This window comes from Trichechus manatus, unplaced genomic scaffold (assembly GCF_000243295.1).
Source record: "Trichechus manatus latirostris isolate Lorelei unplaced genomic scaffold, TriManLat1.0 scaffold00046, whole genome shotgun sequence".
Lineage (NCBI taxonomy): Eukaryota > Metazoa > Chordata > Mammalia > Sirenia > Trichechidae > Trichechus > Trichechus manatus.
The window spans coordinates 1,190,092-1,195,131 of NW_004443982.1; positions in this window are offsets into that span (position 1 = coordinate 1,190,092).

Consider the following 5,040-nt stretch of genomic DNA (forward strand, 5'->3'; position numbering starts at 1 on the left):
ATGGAACAGAATTGAGAACCCAGATGTAGATCCATCACCTGATCTTCAACAAGGGCCCAAAGTCCATAAAATGGGTAAAATACAGTCTTTTTAACAAATGGTGCTAGCAAAACTGGATATCCATTTGCAAAAAAATGAGACAGGACCCATACCTCACACCATATACAAAAACTAATTCAAAATGGATCAAAGACATAAATATAAAGCCAAAAACTATGAAGTTCGTAGAAAAAAAAATAAGACCGATGCTACAGGCCCTACTACACGGCATTAACAGGATACAAACCACACACAAGCCCCAGAAGACAAGCTAGATAACTGGGATCTTCTACAATTCAAACACCTATGCTCTTCAAAAGACTTCTCCAAAAAATTAAAAAGAGAACCTACAGACTGGGAAAAAATGTTCGGACAGTACAAGTCTGACGAAGTTCTAGTCTCCATAATCTACAAGAAAATCCAACACCTCTACAACAAAAGACAAATAATCCTATTAAAAAATGGGCAAAGGAAATGAACAGACACTTCACCAAAGAAGACATTCATTCAAAAGGCTAACAGCTTTTTGAGTCCTTTGATAAATAAGTCGGAGTAGCACACCCAAAAGAGGAATAAGCTGCCTCCCAAATCCAAAGAGGCCCCCTCAGCATTGTGCCTGCTTTTTAGTTGGGGGAGGAGCAAGATGCAATAACTTTTCCTTAACTTTAGAAGAAATATCTTGACATGCACCACACCACTGGCCCCTAGAAATTTCACAGAGGTAGAAGGTGCCTGATGTCGTTCCACAACTCATCTGGTCTTCGGTCATTAGTGTTCAATGCATCAAATTTATTCTTGAGATGCTCTCTAAATTCAGGCCAGATATACTCCAGGTCATACTACGGCTCTCATGGACTTGTGATCTCATACAATATTTGTCTTTTTGTGACTGATTTATTTCACTCAGCATGATGCCCTCCTGACTCTTTCAAGTCGTGAGATTTTTATTTTTTTTATTTTTTATTGTACTTTAGATGAAGGTTTACATAACAAATAATTTCTCATTAAACAGTACATGCATTGTTTTATGACAATGGTTAACAAACCCACGATATTGCCTCAGTAGTTGGTGTGTAAATTTGAATAGTAGTCATATTAACTGGTCTTCCTTGTAGGGGTATGGATGTTATCCTATCACTGACAGCAAGGTCTAGTAGAGGCGATGGTAGTTGTGGTCCATTAGTCCTTTGGACTAATCTTTTCCTTGTATCTTGTATTCTTCATTCTCCCTTGCTCCCGAAGGGGTGAGACCAGTGGAGTATCTTAGATGGCTGCTCACAGACGCTACTGTCATGTTGTGAGATGTTTTGCAGATTCATAATTGTTCTTTATCGTTGTATAGATTCCATTGTGTGTATGTACCATAATTTGTTTACCCATTTGTCTGTTGATGAACTTTTAGGTTGTTTCCAACTTTTTGCTATTGTGAATAGCTCTGCGATGAACATGGGTGTGCATATGTCTATTTATGTGACAGATCTTATTTCTCTTAGGTATATTCCTAGGAGTGGGACTACTGGATCATACGGTATTTATATTTCTAGCTTTTTAAGGAAGCGCCATATCATTTTCCAAATTAGTTGTACCATTTTACATTATCACCAGAAGTACATAAGAGTTCCAATCTCCCCAAAACCTCTCCAACATCTGTTATTTTGTGTTTTCTTTGTATTATTGCCAACCTGTTGGGGTGAGATGGTATCTCATTGTAGTTTTGATTTGCATTTCTCTAATGGCTAAAGACGTGAGCATTTCCTCCTGTGTCTGTTAGCCGCCTGAATGTCTTCTTTGGTCAAGTGTCTGTTCATATACTTTGCCACTTTTTAATTGGATTATTCGTGTTTTTGTTGTTGTAGTGTTGCAGTATCTTGTAGATTTTAGAGATTTTAGAGATTAGACCCTTATCAGATATGCCATAGCCAAAATTTTTTTCCCAGTCTGTAGCTTCTCTTTTCACTCTTTTGGGGCGAAGAGTAGGGTGTGAATTCTTTTGATGAATATAAGTGTTTGATTTTTAGGAGCTCCCAGTTATTTAGTTTCTCTTCTGGTGTCTGTGCATTGTTAGTTATGGTTAATATATTATTTATGCCATGTATTAGGGCCCCTAGCGCTGTCCTTCTTTTTTCTTCCATGATCTTTATCGTTTTATATTTTATATTTAGTTCTTTGATATATTTTAAGTTAGTTTTTGTGCATGGTTTGAGATATGGGTCTTGTTTCATTTTTTAGCAGATGAATATCCATTATGTCAGTACCATTTCTTAAAGAGACTATCTTCCCCCCATTTAACAGACTTTAGGCCTTTGTCAAATACTCGCGGCTCCTGGGTGGATGGATTTCCTTCTGGGTTCTCAATTCTGTTCCATTGGTCTATATGTCTGTTGTTGTACCAGATCCAGGCTGTTTTGACTACCGTGGCAGTATAATAGTTTCTAAAATCAGGTAGTGTGAGGCCACCCACTTTGTTGTTCTTCTTGAGTAATGCTTTACTTATCCGGAGCCTCTTCCCTTTCCATATAAAGTTGGTGATTTGTTTCTCCATCTCATTAAAAAATGCTGTTGGAATTTGGATCTGGAATGCATTGTATTTGTAGATCGCTTTGGGTAGAATTGACATTTTCACAATGTCGAGTCTTCCTATCCATGAGCATGATATGTTTTTCCACTTATATTGTTCTCTTTAGGTTTCTTCCAGTAATATTTTGTAGTTTTGAGTTGGTCTTTTACGTCTCTGGTTAGATTTATTTCTAAGTACTTTATTCTCTTGGTGGCGATTGTAAATGCTGTTGATTTCGTGATTTCCTTCTCGAAGTTCTCTTTGTTGGTGTAGAGGAATCCAACTGATTTTTGTGTATTTACCTTGTATACTGCTGCTTTACTGATATCTTCTATTAGCTCCAGTAGCTTTCTTGTGGATTCTTTGGGATTTTCTGTTTATAAGATCATATCATCTGTGAATAGTGATACTTTTGCTTCTTTCTTACCAATTTGGATGACCTTAGTTTCTTTTTCTTGCATTATTTCTCTGGCTAGGACCTCCGGCACAATGTTGAATAAGAGTGGTAATAAAGGACATCCTTGTCTGGTTCCCGTTCTCAAGGGGAATGCTTTCAATCTCTGTTTAGAATGATGTTGGCTGTTGGCTTTGTACAAATGCCATTTATTATGTTGATTAATTTCCCTTGTATTCTTATTTTGCTGAGAGTTTTTATCATGAATGGTGTTGGACTTTGTCAAATGCCTTGTCTGTATTGATTGATAAGATCGTGTTGTTCCTTACTTTTTTTTTTTAATTCGTGTGATGGATTACCTTGATTGGTTTTCTAATGCTGAACCATCCCTGCATACCTGGTATGAATCTCACAGGGTTATGATGTGTTTATATATATATACACACACATATACATATACATATGTGCTGTTGAATTCTATTGGCCTGAGTTTTGTTGAGTATTTTTGTGACTATGTTCATGAGGGATATTGGTTTGTAATTTTCTTTTTTTTGTGGTGTCTTTGCCTGGCTTTGGTATCATGGTTATGCTGGCTTCACAGAATGAGTTCAGGAGTATTCCTTCCTTATCTATGCTCTGAAATACCTTTAGTAGTGATGGTGTTAACTCTTCTCTGAAAGTTTGGTAGAATTCTCCAGTGAAGCTGTTCAGGTTACTGTTTTTAATTGTTGGGAGTTTTCTTTTATTACCTCTTCAAGCTCTTCTTTTGTTATAGTTTATTTAGTTTTTCTACCTCGGTTTGTGTTACTTTAGGTAGGTTGTTTGTTTCTAGAAATTTGTCCATTTCTTGTAGGTTTCCAATTTTTTGGAGTACAATTTTTCATAGTATTCTGTTATGATCCTTTTTATTTCAGTTGGGTCTGTTGTGAAATCACCCATCTTGTATCTTATTCAGGTTATTTGCTTCCTCTCTTGTTTTTCTTTCATCAGTTTGGCCAATGGTTTGTCAATTTTTTTGATCTTTTCAAAGAACCAACTTTTGGTCTAGTAGATTCTACTGTTTTTTCTGTTCTCTATTTCATTTTTTTCTGCTCTAATCTTTATTATTTCCTTTCTTCTGGTGCCTGAGGACTTGTTTTGCTGCTCTCTTTCTATTTGTTCTAGTTGTACGGTTAATATTTTGATTTGGGCCCGTTCTTCTTTTCGGATGTGTGCATTTATTGCCCAGGTTTCTGTTCACTTTTCTTGTGGTGTTTCAGCATGGTTCCCAGGTTGTCAGTCACTGAGTATGTGGTGCAGACTCTCACCTACGGTCCTAGGCAGGCAGGGCTGCAAATGGGGTGTTTGAAACAGGCACATGTATCTGGCTGCAGTGGGGGGAGCTATGTGTGGGGCAAGGCAGGGGGCTTATGCCTGCCTCCAAGTGCCTGGGTGAAGGGCATGTCCCTGTCCCCTACAGCACATACTGGGGGGGTATTGCAGCCACTCTTTGGGCACCTGGTGCTGTTGGTTGGAGGGACCATGATTGCACCACTAATTCTCAGACCTCTGTTGTGGGTGGGTAGATGGAGTGGGTGGTACCGCTGGCCCACAGTCCCCTAGTGTGGATGGGTGAGGCCCCTGGTTGGGGGGCAGGGCAGTGTCAAATGTCACGAATCTGCAGTTCCCCCTTGGCTGCTGCAGTTGAAAATGGGCTTTAGGTGTATGCCCTGATATTTTATGCTAATGAGGGGGTGTGGTGTTGAATCAGCCCATACAGTTCTGGGCAGGGTTGAAAGGCACTGCAAGTCCGTGGACCCCTTCTTCCAGTGGTTGGGCCAAGGGGCAAGACCTCCTGACTAGCCGTGAGTTCCCAGTTTAGGGAGCATGGCTTTTTTGAATGCCATAAGACTGGTGTATGAGCGGAGAGCCCTGATATCCCGAGTTAGGGGGCATGGCATTTTTGAATACTGTGGGACTTGTGTAGGAACCAAGCCAGGTGGGAGGTGGGTGAGAAGAAGGAAGCTGTTCTCTGTTGAATCTCTAGGAGGGGGAGGGATTATTTTGCCCT